Genomic DNA, 16,239 nt, shown 5'->3' with positions numbered 1-16,239 from the left:
TTCTTCTTTGGTGCTGGCTGGATGACTGGCCCATCTTGGAAAATGGTTGTGGGTCAGTATGGCCCACAGATTGCAGACCACTCAATGCCATTTACATCTTTGTCACATCCTTTCCCATTTTTATTAATCCCCCCTTTCCTTTATAGAATGAGTATCTTAAATTTTCATTGTTAGCAGCAGTCCAAAAGTGTGAACAATAATTCAATATGTTTTGAAGACACAGAGTAGTTTCTTATATTTTTCCATCTCTTGTGCAAATAGATTTGTGAACTGACCTGATCTATTTTATATGTATTTGAGAGACTTCATTAATTTGTATATGTATTTGAGTCTCTTAGTGTTAAATGTTTGTGTCTGTGTTTGTTTTATATATATAATACACCAAAGCTTCCTGAAAGGATTTCAAAACCCTCATTGTATCCTTTAACTTCTTTTTAACTAATCCTCTTAAAAACAACAGCACCTCCCTTGTGGAACTTAAATCTGACTATACTGGATTTTCTAGCCAATCCTCTGCTCACATATTTTTACTGAATTTGACTTATCTTCACTGTTTTTGAAACAGCAAATCAGTACTTGCATTTTGCACCAACTCCTGGGTGCTGAGTCAGATTAAATCACAAGACATCATCATGGAGCTGTTGTGACTTCCTGTTCCATGGGACAACTAAGGAAGCCATGTGTCTTCTACTGCAGAAGTTAGTCTTCTGTTTGACGGAGTTCAGTCCAGATTTGGTTTAAAGATAAAAGAACCATGAAAAGAGAGAGCAAGGGTCACCAACAGTTAGCTCCTTGAGAGCAGGCTGAGTGGCAGGCACATAGATCAGCTGTTCACTTGAGATGTGTATTTCCGTAGCATGCTGAATCACAAATCAGCCAACTACATTTCACCCTATGTGCTTCTGAGGTTAGTTTAGGGTTGAGTGCAGGCTTAGAAAATATGGGCTAATTGAGTAAACTACGGTTGGTTAACCACGTGTAAGAGTGTCATGCAAACATGCTTAATATTATATTTCTTTTTACATATTATTATATTTCTTTTGACATGAAAGTAATGATTTCTGATTTTTGCATCTGTAGCCAGTTTGGTGTAGTGGTTAAGGCATCAGTCACATTCTCTCAGCCCTAGGAAGAAGGAGGGTTGAAAAACCTTACCAAGGAAACTGCAGGGATCTGTCCACGTAGTCACCAGGAGTCAGGACTGACTTGAAGGCACCAAAAAACCAAAACCTATAAATCATCATAAAGAAATTGATAACCACTTTTTCGATGATACATTTCCTCTTTTTGAGTGATCTGGCTCAGATTGGAGTTTGAATTAGAGAATAACTTCCAACAAATACACCAGTTTGGTGTAGATTGTACCTGTGACCCATGTAGAAAAGGACTGGGGATTCAATTATATAGTTGTAGTCAGTATCTTGACTTTTCTGACCTCCCTTGTGGAGACATCTGTAGAGAATATTCTCACTTTTTTCTTTCTTCTTTCCTATCTCCTTCCATGGTGCTTGGAATACAGTTAATAAAAGCGTCCCAGATGCAAGAAAGAATTCTGGGGAAAACAATCTTGGAATAAAAATCATATTTCCTAGGAGTCATTGGCACATGGAATATTGCTGCAGAATTGTACCAAGTGATTGGGAAAGAATTAGGGAAGGAGGCAACGACTTCTTACTGGTGTTAAGATTGTACTTGCAGCCAATTAAAGGATGTTGATGTATGGGTTATCTTCTGGGTAGGAATGGAGGACTCACTGTTCACGGGCGAGGGATACTGAAACTGTCACACTCTCAAAGATATCTAATGGCCTTAAATAATTTCAGAATTAAATTAAGTATTTTCTGGTTTTGGGGATCAGAATAGTTGGGTGGCTGTATCAAGTTCCTACCCTCTGTATGTGTGTGTGTGTGGGCACACACATCAGTGGTTTTCCTTGTTTCTTTCCCAAGCCCCTCCAGAGAGTTTCTCTGTTTTGTTTCCATACAATGGATGGGTTGGCTAATGTTCAGTTCAGTGTGACTACATATTCTTCAGTCTTTGCTTCCAGTTTTGGCTTCTTTCATAAATATAATGCATATTGGTTGCTAAGTGTACAACTAGGTCAGGGGTGCAAAAAGAGGATTGGAATAATGGCTACTGATGTCATAAAGGCACCAGTGTCTTGCTGAGAAAGGGTGGGATCCTCCCAAATAGAATATTTGGAAAAGAGTCTGTTAAATCTTCCCAGCATCCAAATAGTTTATTTCCTGTAAAGTGATCAGGAGCAAACAGACCAAATTATCCTCTATTCATGTAGAACTTTTCCTCTGTAACTTATTTTTGCATTCCATCTTCATAGACACTTGGCCAGCTGGACTGGTAGCTTTTCCATTCTAATTCTAGGACTGCAGTCCCCATCTGGAGGGGATGAGCAAGCATTGGGAAGAAAAATCCCTGAACTCCTGGCTGGCTGTTCTCAGGGCTTCTTCTTTCTCTGTTCCGCTCCCCCTCCCATCCTTTGCTCTTTGTCTCTGGACCCCCCACTCATGCTCATTCCTCCCTCTCTTTAGAAGGTATATATATCACCTGGGGCAGTGATGACCTGTTGCCTCTCCTTTGATGCCTGCATATCAGGCATAACCATGCCAAAGAAAGAATTTCATTTTGAAGTGGTGGAAGCCAAAGGGGAGAGCTTTTCAGCTGTTTGACAGGGCAATTACACACATTTCCACTGATAACCCTCACTTGATGGGTTGCTGCTGCTCCTGCAAAAGGAATTAACTTTAGTACCAGATCTGTACTTAATAGCAAAACAGGGGCCTTCAATTGTAACTTGGAGTGGAGGAGGAATTTCACAAAGTTTTCAAAAGGTTCTGCCTTCGGGGAGCAGTATCTATCTATCTATCTATCTATCTATCTATCTATCTATCTATCTATCTATCTATCTATCTATCTATCTGATTTCTCCATGGAACTCTTTTGGGGTGCCTTTTAACGCATAAACTGAATTTGTTTGGCACACAGGAATGAGCAGCTGGGTTTCACTGCCACACTGCATGAATTGGGAAGGCTCCTGACCTATCAATATTGTCACTGTCTTCTACATCTGCTGTCCTCTAAACATGTTATATTTCACCTCTCATAACCCCCAGAGAACATGACCTCTTTATCTTCATAATAACCCTGTGGAGAACTGAGAGAACCTAGGTGAGTTGAAAGTATGAAAGTGAAAAGTGAAAGTTTCAAAGTGAAAGCTGCTTTTTGGGCATCATGACTGAATTGAAATGTGAACTTGGGCTCCCCTTCTTAGTCCAGTTCTGTAGCCCATCCTACCTCAACGAATGCTCTCCAGATGGAATAACACTAACTTCTCTACTACCTTGGAGGATACAAGAGGGAAGGAATGTGCTCTAGAGATATATTTCCTAACTGTGGATTCCTTGGTGCTCTCTGAGCTTGGTTGTTTGCTTGCAGACATTTCATTACCAGACTAGGTAACATCATCAGTGCTAGTGATTTCCTAAACCCAGAAAGCTTCTTCTTGCTCTGTAAGTAAGCACTGCCTATGTGGGAGATTTTTACATGATTGGAGATGGTGCCCAGTGCATCTGGAGAGCCCAAGGAGATATTGCAGGAAGACCATTTTCTACTAAATGCCCCCATCTTGACCAAATGGTAGAAATTCCATGGGTCTCCAACTGTGTTTACCATTAGACACTTAACAGAATAAAAGTAAGATAAAGCAAAGCATGCATTAATGACAGGTATAATTATATCACAGTTTGAAGGATGATAAAATGTATAAAACTACAACTGGGTTCTAGTCTTCCTACTCAATACAGCAAGCAATCTATTTGTCAGTCCTTTGACTGACCCAGTAATTCTGACAGTTCATTGTGATTATCCATTGCTTAAGGGCTCCTGCAGCTGATGTACTTTATGGAAGGATTTTTATTCTAATAGCTTTTGTGTTCAGATTTTTAAAATTCCATTCATTAACAGCCTAATAAACAGTGGAAAATTCCTAAAACCCGGCTTCATTTTTAGGTTGTTTTATCTGATTGAAAATCAGATACAAATACTAGGTACTAAACTGCCCTAATTCCAACATCCTGAAATTGGAGCAAAAAATCACTATGGTTAAAAGCAACAGACCACCAGAATAAGGGGACGGTTTGTTGTGCTAGGGGTTGAAATGTTTTCTCTTCATGAACACATTATTTGTCAGTGGTGGTCCAAATAAGGCTTCCATAATATACCTCATCTCAGGAACAAGATCTGGTAGGGATCTTGGCATGTAGATCAGCCTTCTGCTCATCTGCCATTGTCCATCACCTACAGCTAGTGCAGAGCTCAGTTCCAACACATTTGGAGAACATCAGGGTGGGCAAGGCCGCTTTAGATTGGTAATTGTTCCCATTCTGCATACTCAACCAACCATTGCTAATCTTAAAATTGCTGCTAAATTAGAGTAGAGCTGAGCAGCTCCCTCTGGGTTAGGCATTGTGGCTCAGTTTCCCTGATCTCCTCCCACAGTGCAGGAAACCTTTGATGACACAGCAATGTCACCAGAAACTCCTCTTTGGGGGCTCAGTTTTTGCTCTATTTGGGGGATTGAAGGTGAGAATGGGAGCATTCACACAGCCCTTGCTTTCCAATTCCTACCTTCAATATTGCATCCACACAATTTTTAAAACCATTTTCCTATTAGCTGTGTACCTGTGAATAACACGTTTAATATGATCATTTGTGTGGGGCATAGCTTGGCTGGGGCAAGGTAAACACTGCCATGAAAAAGAAGAAGGTGGCTGATACAGATACCCTAAAAAGCAGTTTATTCCTTAATGTATTGGGCTGCATTTTTTTGATCGGAAAGAGAGGTGTTTATGGGATTTTCTATCTCAGCTGCCAAGTATCTTGGCTAGCAGTAGATACTTCACATCTTGAATCCTGAGGTGAGACAGCTGCAGTAGGAGGAGACATTCCTTGAGATAAGCAGGCCAAGGACCCAAATAATTTGGTACACGGAAAACCAACACCCTGAACTGAACTGGCAAACATTTTGACAGTGGATTGATAGCATATTCATAGCAAGATCTGGATCCTATGCAAGCATACAAACATGGGGGTGTGACCAGGACCCCATGCAGGTACACAGACTATTGTATGTCTTACCCTTGCCTGGAGTTCTACCTAGCACTAGGCAAATGGGTTGAATCATTTCAATTCCCATGTGGGGCACATGTTGCATAAAACATAATATCCAGAAGAATTTAATATGTACACATAATCCCAAAACATGAAGAAAATCAGCTATAGGTTCTTAACTTCTCCAACAGTAATCCTGATTATTTTGATATATTTTGTTTATACTGTACGTCATCAAATGCCACTGATAAATTGTCTTGGATATATATATATATTTTTGGTAATTTTACACTTCAAATGTTAGCTGGTACCTTGTTAAAAGACCAGAGTCTAATCTGGCCAATGTACATGCTCCAAGATGTAATCCATTTGCTTCTTAAATAAATTCTGTGTTTGTCCTGTTTGGTAGCAATCCGTTCATAAAAAAACAATATATTTATTATTAACAATATGACAGTCTTGGATGAGTGGTGTATTTGAGTTAAGGAGATACTTTTCTACTGTGATAGCACCAGGTACTGAGAATCAAGGCTCGCTATACTTTGCATAACACATCCTGTGTTCTGTTGCTTGTTCACACTTAAGTGTGATAGAAAGTTGCAAAGTGATACTCTCTGTTTCTCTCACACAATACCACTAGCAATATATTCTACAGTAGAATGCATAATGTCTGAGGATGTACTCATATTCACACTACTTATGTTTATACATGATTGGAAAGTAATGATATCAATTAATCAGTTTTAATTTTTGCCTTAATCCTCTACTCTTTGGAGTATAACTCATGGGCGAAGTTGACCCTTGGCTTAAAAGAAGTTGAACATCTGTTTTATAGGATAACTCAGGTGAGTATTGAACAAAAGATCTTGGCAGTTGTAGTAACTCCAGAAAAAAAATAATTAGGCAGTAGTCCTTAACTAAGATTATCAAGAGTGTTTTACTGAGAATTGTCATTTAATCTCTTTTCCACAAAGGAAGATTGGATGCTGTAGAAATTCAGCTAGTTAAAATCCATTTGGGCCTTACTGATCTTGGGCAGTGTCTCATCTAACATGATCCTTATGGGTGGAAATTCACCAACTTTAAGACGTTGTGCATATCAGATGATAATTGGTGAAATTCCATCATAGAACCCCCTCTGGCTCAAACATTCCATAACCCACACTAGAGATTCAGGGAAGGAAGATGAGGAAGCAGAAGAATATTTATGGACTCAAATTGTGGAGGCTCCCCCCACCCCCACCAGCTGCTGAAAACTATGGCATTGCGTAACAACCAGTGATAGGATCTGCTCCTCATGTTTTACAGCCTAGTTGTTCGCTTTTTTATTGCATGTCCGTGCCTAGCACAAAGGACTTCAATTTTTTATTTTTTATTTTAGTTGGGCCAAGAAAGATTTGTAAGTGCTATGACTAAATATAAACAACCTTGGTCATAAAGTCCAACTTCTCTGTAGTGAGCAAAAGCTACATTTGTTCACTTCTGTAATTTTACAGCAGAGTTTGGGGGCTCTTTTCGTAAAGAGTCAGCTGGAGCTGAATCTTTAAAAAGCATGAGTTGAATCTTTAAAAACAAGCAGTTGAAATCAGAGCATTCCTAAATCCTGATTCCAACAGTAGCCAGACTGGAATCTCCAAAAATCCCAGCTAGGTAAACTCTTCTAAAGGAAAGGTTCCATGCCATTTATCAATAATAGTTAATCACCTGATAGCAGAAGTATCCTCTATAAATTAAATTAGAAGCTAACTGGACACTGCAACATATGGGACTGAATTCCATAGGTTTATGTGTTGTTTGAAAAAAAAAGTAATTGCTTTAGTCATTGTTGAATCCACCACTAATATGCTTCAGCAGCTAATCCAGAATGCTGTGCAAGAGCCAAGGAAAATCTTCTTGTTACTGTATCCATCCTTTTCATAATTACTTGCATTTTTAATATGTTCTTTTATTTGTCCTTTCATCTTCTAAACTAAAATCTACAAACACTTTTCTTTCATGAAAGAGAAACAAGTTTCTGGTCCTTAGGCTTGTAAACAACAGATGTCTTACAGCAGCACATCATGATGTCAGATATGTAAAGGAAATACATGCTTCCCAATTAACTTTTCGGGGTGGGTGTGGGTGGGTAAACATTTCATGATGTGAAGCTGACAGTACCAATTTACAAGTGGACGGGTAAGTATTAACCACAGACATCCTGGGTATTGCTGTAATGTACAAAGAGGAGACTTGACAGTGTTTCAGATCTATACAAGCAGCTAATCAGTGATTAAAACTGTTCCTGGTCTGTATCATTTTAGCTTGCAAGTGGGAGTTGCTTGCTCCCCTCCCCCACATGGGAACTACATGTATAACCATCTGGATTTCACTATCAAACTGAGTGTGTGTTAATACACTGCATATATGACTTAGCTGGTGGAATGCAGGAAATAGTAATCTAGCTAACATAGATTCTGTGCAAGCATAGGATTCTAAATTGTACAGAATAGGATGAGCATCCTTGGAGTAAAACTGGAGATACCCTTATGCTGCATGGGCCAAAATGTGCCAAAAGTGATTGGCACTGTCCTTATCGTTACTAGGGAATAATATATGTGGTACATGTATAATTAAGATTGATAGTTTACAACTCTGCCTAATTAAAATATGTTACGTGGATGTCCGCACAGAGCCAAGGAGACGTGGGAGAAATGAGACAGAGATGATGGTTGTAAAATCATGATTTAAACCAAAAAAGAGGGAAAGCATGACAAAGAAGCTAAGACTGACTCCTCAGTATAGTATAAAAGGGAGGGAGGGGAACTCAGCCAGGCTTTCAAGATTCTGTTACTGTAGCCTATATCAATAAAGGTCCAGCCAGACTTGTGGAGTCTCTTTCTTGATGTGGCCTATCTCAAAGGGTTAACAACACCTCCATTGACCAAAGCCACGAGGGGTAGTGGAGATGCATGCAAATAGCCCCATAGAGTCATCACATTTTGAAGGCTGCAATTTGGAATGTAAGAATAGTAAACTGTAAAGGGAAGGGAAGGGAAGGGAAGGGAAGGGAAGGGAAGGGAAGGGAAGGGAAGGGAAGGGAAGGGAAGGGAAGGGAAGGGAAGGGAAGGGAAGGGAAGGGAAGGGAAGGGAAGGGAAGGGAAGGGAAAAAGTTGTGTCTGTAAATGGTCTAATCTTGTGGAATAGAGATGCTGAATGCATGCAGGGAGGCAAAAGTATCAGATTAATTATGAATGAAAGGGCTTAAATGTATGTCTTAAAGCATGAACTGGTCCTAAGGTTGTTTGAGTGCCTATGGAAATGGCAGTCTAAAGACTGGTGATACTGCATATTATGCTCCAGTGAATGGTGATAATGGAACTAGAGGTGACTATGGGGAAACACTGTGCAATTCTGAATGAATGTAAACCAGGAGAAAATTATTTTCTTAGGGAGCATGACTAGATGGTTGGGAACAAGACAAGAAAGCACAGAAAAAGTGTTAGGGCCTTCAGAGACAGAAGAACAAATGAGAATGATGACTAGTGAATATCTGCTTAGCAAAAGGTGTGTTTTCAATACATCGCTTAAGCATAAGTCCATTCATACGTACACATAGGAAAGGAATGAATATACATCTAAGAGTGTGACTGATTTGATCATCTGTAATGAAAGACTGTGGGAATACTGAGGAGCAATGAGAGATTACGAATGTGGGGCCAACTAATCTGCCAATGTTAAGTATGAAAAAGGACATTTGATGGTCTGATGAAATGAAAGAGGTTGTAGGTGAGGAAAAATGCATATAAGAGAATTATGGATCAGAATATAGAATCACTCCATATTCCACTTCCCAAAAAATAGGATGAGAGAAAGATATTGTCTAATATGTGTATAGAGAAAGATACAGTTGCAAAGAAAGTAGTCAAATAAAACAAGGAATATTAAGAGAAAAAGAAGGAAGAGAAAATGTAGAGTAATTCGGATTGAAATACATTGTTTTGGAAGAGAATGTAAAGGTCTAAACAAGAAGCTTCCAGTACAGTGAATGGAATTAAAAATAAAAAAAATATGAAATGAATTAGGATGAAACTGAGGTGAGGGAATGCTAAAAGGAATAGTTTAAAGATTTGCATTTGAATAGCACTGATATGTTAAAGAGTGGAGTTGAAATGAATGCTATCAATATTAGCGTCCAAGAAAAAAATGGATAAAAATGAAGTCATATGTGCGATGAGAATAATAAAAAATGGTTAAATGGTAAGGCTGCAGGTGTAGAGGGCATAACTACAGAACTAGAGAATTGTTAAAGTATGATTTGTTTATGGAGTGATTGTGTGACTTGTTTATGTAAAGATTGCAACCGTGCCTGACAGTTGGAAGAATACTATTATAGTTTCCCTGTAGAAAAGCAAGGGTAATAAAGTGAAGGTAACAACTTAATTATGCCTTAGGTGTTTGATCAAAATGGTACAAGAAAAGACAAAGCACAAAATCTGGGAAGGCCAGAGACATGCTGTGTAGAGCGTGCAGGTGTCGCAATGTGGTTGACTGAGAACCCAAATGATTAGCTTCTTTCCCACTTTGTTATATGAAAGTGAGAGTTGGGTATATCAGCAGAAACATAAAGGAGATTGAATACAGTGGGACGAGGGGAACTTAAGAAGTGTGCAGGGTAAAACAAGACAAGACCAAGATCGAATACTAAAGCTAGTGACCAATATAAAAGAAGTACAGTAGGTGGTTTGGTCACAAAGAAAGAACGAATAAGGATCAAATTGCAAAACAAATAGGAAAGATTGAATAGGTCAAGAGGAAGGGGAAGACAGCTGATAAGAATGATGCTGAAAAAGAGAGGAAGAAATTTAAAGAACAAAAGGTATTGAACGAATCATGGTACGGAAGCAAGGATAGTTTGCAGTGATAGAACAGCAGGGAGGTTTAATGAAGGGTAAACCAATTTTGCTATCTTTCCTTTTCGTATCTCATGCTTTTAATTTCTTTGGCTTACTATTTCTTTCTACACTCTTCACAGCGTTGCTTCCTCTAAAAGGGACTAGTGTGATGGGCATGTAAATAAATAAGAGAACTGTATTTAATAGGCATTATATTACAGCAATAAATTGAATAGTATTTGGTCTAAATTCTTAAAGCCAGTTGAATCCCCCTGATAAATCCCACCTTTTTCTAAATATCAAAAATGATTACTCTTCCATCCTGCATTCAAGAATTTCCCCCTTTCACCCCATTAAAATTTTGGGGAACAGGTTTTGGAGGCTTCTGGATGCCACCACCAAGGTTGGGGGGGGGGGATTGAGTGCAGCACAAGTTTCCAGTTGTACATGTCTGAGAGGCAACATGCTGTCTATACTGGTCTGTAGAGACTAAAGTGGAAATGCAAACATCATAAAACTGGTGCTCACAGCACCTAACTGAAAGCAAGGGAGTGACTGGGAGGCAGAGAAAACCCTTGGAAGCAAAATGGGTTTAAACCAGCCCCATCTCCCTTAGTTGCAGCCATAAAGGTTTGGGGATCCAGTGTCGTCAGCCTGCCAGCTGCCTGTGTTTGGGGCTAACACTGAGAAGGGCAAGAACATGTTTTTATGGGGTGTGCTGGCATGAGGTCTCTCCCCACGGTTTCTTTGGGGGCTGCCCCTTTTTGTATGTGGTAAGTTAGCCTCACTTCACCTTACATTGTCCTTACACCCTCCATTGGCAAGCCAAGGAGAAAGGTAGAACCTCCAACAAGCCACAGGACACTTGTTAGTGGAGAGGAGAAAAACTTGAGTAGCTGGCCCGTGTTACAAGGAAAGTTTCTTTCTGGGCCTGTGAATAAGCAGCTGAGGGAAGACTCAGCTCGGGACTAATTTGGCAAGATGGAGGCCTAGATCAAATATCTTCTGAGAGGATCAAAGCAAGAAAGCCAGGCTTAGGGCTTGCTGTACTATCACTTGTTGAGGTAGCTTTCTGGGCCATGTGAGTGCATATCTAAGATATGGCGGTGGAGATGAATTCTTCTGAGGTCCATTTAAAAACATTGGAAGCTGCCTTGTACTAGTCAGATCAATCTGTCCATTTATTAAGGAACTGTTCATACTGAAGTTGTGCCAGCTGAGTCTTGCAATTTCTTGAGTGGCTTTCTCTGAGAGACTTCTGTTTTTCTAACTTATTCTCAGAGCACTTGGTAATTTCTTTCTAATGTCTCCTGATGGTGTTTTCTGTTGGATACATCATGCCTGTCCACCAAACTGTTTCCTTCACGGTGCAGAATAGAGGAAGGGTCACCGGGTGTCCTACTTTCCATCTCTATCATGTTGTTGTTCTGTACACAAAGGGATTAAAGCTGGAATAATAACCTTGGGATTGTTCCTGCTAATTACCCACTGCTTATTTCCGATGGCTCTGCAAAGTTCTGTGCCTTTTGGTAGAGATACAGAATGTAAATTCTTGCCCATTGTTCAGGCCACTCTGTCTTCCTGCTTTTCCCTGCCTTTTGTCCCATTTTTGCCAGTTAACTGGTTGTTGGTTTTTTTTAAAACATTGGTTGTTTAATCATGCTATCATGATTAGCGTGATTAATCATGGTAATCATGATTAGCATGATTAGCTATCATGATTAGCAAGCATGTTATCATGCTATATTTTTTGCTAGCTGAATTGAATAGCCCTGTTTGCTTACTCTGGGCTGGATATAGGATTGACTGGGAGTGCACTGGGTGCAAACTAAAGTGAAAATTACCCACAGTAGTTTTCCAACATTTTCAAGTGTTCTTTGTTGTTGGAAGTGGCATAATATGCTAGTGTTGTGGCTTTCTATCACACACCTTTCTGTCACACACCTGGCTGCCCACATTTCCCAGTCTTCTGATAACTCCTCTGTGGATTAATCACATTGAATTACAGGAAGTCAGGGAGGCTGAACGCTGCTCCAATAGTATTGTACAATAAATAACAGGACAGCTGGCCATCTTGTAAATAAATATGAAAACACCAATTTTGTCTTCAACGTTATTTCCTCTTTAAAAAGAGCTTTCAGAGTACATGAAATAGAATGAGGACTGGAAATAAAATTCAGCATAAACGTTTTCTCCTAGCATTATCTGACACGGACAAGCAGCAGCTCCCAAAGTTGCCTTTTCTGCCCTACCTGCAAGAGATGCCAGAGAGCAAACCTGTGACTCTGTTTGCAAGGCCTGGGCTCTCCCACTGAAACTGAGGGTCAGTCTGGTGTTGTGGTTAAAGGCACCAGGCTAGAAACTGGAAGACCATGAGTTGTAGTCATCCCTTAGATGTGAAGCCATCTGGCTGACTTTGGGCCAGTCACTCTTTCTCAGTCCTAGGAAGAAGGCAACGGCAAGCCACTTCTGAAAACGTTGTCAAGAAAATGGCAGGGATTTGTCCAGGAGTCAACGCTAACTCAAAAGCACCCACCCCCAAATACTACCCTGGATGACTTTAGGTTCCAGAGAGTTGTAGCTACAAGGCTACTCATTGTCACCCCTTCCCAAATTTCTCTCTCCAGCATATTAGAGTTCGAAGTTAGTCAGCAAAATGAAGCAACAGTAGGTTCATGGCAGGCTAAAGAATACATTTCTTTATATAACATAGCATTAGTATACAGAATTTACTAGCCCAAGAATGGAGATTATTCCTCAATAATTAGCTTTAAAGGAGATTGGACAAATTCATATTATTGGAGCAGTCTATCAGGGGCTGTTAGCTATGATGGGTGAATTAACCTCCATGCTTAGGATCAGTCTATCATTAAATACCAGTTGTTGGGGAAAAGGACTGGGAGAAGGCTGTTGATCTGTTCTGACAGTATGTTTCTAGGACTCTGCATTAGATGGGCCATCAGCACAAGCCCAGCAGAGTTTTATGTTCTTAAATGTTTTGGCCTTGTGGGAGTACGTGCTGGACTCTATCTACCCACCTACCTACCTGAATTAACCTTCTGTCTCTTTCCAAATGAAAACTGTCAGCATCTGTTACTTCATTGACCACAGTTGAACTTTCTCAACCAGGAGCATTCCCATATTTAGTTTGTAGCCTGCTGAGAAATTTGCATCCACATTGTATTTTGTATGCCCAGTTTTTACTGCCAATCAAATTACATCCTGATGAAAAGAAGAAAAAAAAAAGGCAGTGAAAACAACAATCATTCCTCCCCACTCCCCAAAAGTTGCAAAAATACCCATGTTTCAGTTTGCAGAGGGGAAAAAAAGCATCACACACATCCAGCTGCCTGATCCATTTTTGGTTGAGGATCCTCAGCTTTGACAATTAATGCCTTGCCTGCTTTTGGGTAAAGTGCAGAGGTTTGCACATTTTATGGCAGGGAGGGGCGCTTGTGTTTCCCAGGCAAAACCAGTAGCTGCTAGTTTGGTCTCTTCTTTAAAAAATCATTTGTTGGCAGTAGCAAAAACTGGAGCAAGCTTACTCAGATCTTGCGTGCTGTTTCATCAGAGTCTGGAGAGCTTGAGAAAGTGGCTGTCTCTAAGTAGCAACCGTTTTGAGGTCACTGTCACTTTGGGCTTCTCCAGATAATTACTTCAAAGGGTGCTCTTCCTGGGTGTGAGTCTTTCCAAGGCAGTTCTGCACACTCTGGTTCACAATCCAGTCCAATGCAATAGCTAGCCAATAATTGATGGGGAAAGAATCTTCCTCTGGAGAGTGTGGAAGTGAGAATACCAGCCTACTGAGAGCCAGCCTGAATGTAACTCAGGAGTACTATGAAAAAATTAACCCACTTTTAAAAGCAAGGAAAACTTATTCCCTCAGGACTAAGGCTCTGGGGATGGTTAAATACATCTTGTTTCCAGATACAAATCCCCTCTATGGTTGCATTTTCTTCCCCAGAAATATACCAGTATGTTTCTCTCATGAAGAAAACAGCAGCTTCTGGGAAGAGATTATTACTTTCATTTGGAAAGTAGCATGGGAGGCAGGAGAGTTAACTTCTCTAGCACTTTTCATTTTCTTTCTTTAACTTTTAAAAATGGGTTTTAAATGTGAGTTGCATGGGTTTTGGGGTACTATCAAACGCAGCTTTCTGCTACCTGTGCCCCCCTCCTATGTCTTGGACTGTATCTTGTATCATGCCCAGTCTGCATGGCCAATGGCAATCAGGGAATGAACAGATCAGGACCATTGGAATTATTGGCTGGAAAAGCATGAGGTTGTAACAGTTGTTTAACTTTTTTAAAAAAACTTCTGCAATGTACCTCCTTTGGCATTAGAATACACACACCTTTGCATCTGGGCTAGAGACCTATGTTGCACGAAGCCATCCCTGAGTAGTTGGGCCCAACCATTTTGACTAATTTTGCTTGGGGGATGGTTTAAGGAGCAAGATGGTGTTCTGCAAATGCTCAAGGCATGGATTTCATGCTTAACCCCCCTCCCCTTCACCCCCATCAGCCTTATCCCTGCCCACTTTGGGAATGCAGTACAAAGCTTCATCTGGCCCTTGAGCAACAAGAGCTGAGCACTCTTGATTTAGCATGCTGCGCAAGCCCAGACACTGTGGTTTATAAGGCATAGATTAAAGTTTGGAGCAACGTGTGAACTCAGCAAGTGTGATTTAATCATGTAAGTGGGGTGTCTGTCACAACTACAGTACATAACATAAGCCTGTCAGATCCCTTCCTGGGAACCCTACTCTCCCACTCCCCTACCTGAGTTTGGGGTATCTGGATACAGCTTTTCCCAGGTGAAAGCATTCCACCTGGCAGGGGTGTCCACAGGGTATGGTCAAAAAAGTCAAGATGGTGGTCACAATGGTGCAATTGTTTTTTTAATTTTTTAAATTTTTTAAAATATTTTTTAAATTAATTTTTTTCCTTTTATTTCTGTAAACGTGTGCTGTTATAAATTTTAATTGTATATTTATTTATTGTTTTAATATGTTGTGAGCCGCCCATAGTCCCCCATTGGGGGGAGATGGGCGGGGACAAGTTAAATAGATAGATAGATAGATAGATAGATAGATAGATAGATAGATAGATAGATAGATAGATAGAAGATCCACCCGCCATCAAGGCTTCCATCTTGACTTTTAGACCATACCCTGTGGAGACCCTTGCACCCAGGGAAGATAACTAATTGCCATCAGATATTCTTGAATGGGGAGCTTCTCTCTCTTCACCTAAAATCAGGATGGGGCAGAACAGATCCTCCTTCCTAGCACCAAACTTTTAAATAAATGGCTCCCGTTTTTCATTTTAACCAGGGTTGCCAAGCTCAAGTAGTGCTGGAATGCATGGTGCTAGTAGGAACCCAATACGGGCGTCCCAAAGAATGAAGTGTTTTTATTTTAATAAATGCAGTCCAGGGCTTGGTGAATCAGCAGCCCCAAGATATAGGAGTCTTTGACATATTTAGAAATCATTAACCTGCAAACAGAGGAGCCAAAAAGGGAAGGCAGTGAGAGAGAGTGAAAACGGGAGCAAAGGTAAAACTACATATCAAGCAAAGCAGCACTGAAAATAAGTAAAGCAGTACTGTTGCCTCTGCATATTCTTTTACTGGCAGCCTTATTTAGCCAATTCCAGTTTCCCCAGGGCTTCTGGCAGAGGAATACTATGAAAAAGGAAATGTGGCCCTGCAGTCTTTGTTGCAGCCAGAACCTGCAGCTCACTCAGATTGAAGAAAAAGAAATTCATCCCAGCCTGAATTCTCCTCCTGCAACCCCCATTGGACTTTTTAGAACAATGTCACTATCTAGTCCAGTGTTTCTCAATCTTGGCAACTTTAGGATGAGTGGACTTCAACTCCCAGAATTCCCCAGCCAGTCATGCTGGCTGGGGAATTCTGGGAGATGAAGTCCACTCATCCTAAAGTTGCCAAGGTTGAGAAACACTGATCTAGTCTGTAGGACCCTAGATTCACTAGATTTGGCTACTGAAAAAATGATTTAATCTGTATTCAGCCCCAGGCCAAAGGCCCATTTAGCTTTTCCTTGTGGAATTCAGTCATTCAGGTGCTGATTTTCAGAGCCCTTCCTAGGGTTAATTGTCTCAGCATTAATATATTTCACTGCTTTTGAATTTGCGTTTATTTCTAGGGAGTTTTCTGCTGTGGTCCAAATTTTTCTTTTCTGGGCACTTGCAATAGGAACAAATCAGTGTCCCGGTG

The sequence above is a fragment of the Python bivittatus genome, unplaced genomic scaffold, assembly GCF_059951505.1.
Source record: "Python bivittatus isolate LINGU-HERP-01145 unplaced genomic scaffold, Pbiv_v1 ctg000580_np1212, whole genome shotgun sequence".
NCBI lineage: Eukaryota > Metazoa > Chordata > Lepidosauria > Squamata > Pythonidae > Python > Python bivittatus.
This window is presented reverse-complemented; position numbering follows the sequence as displayed.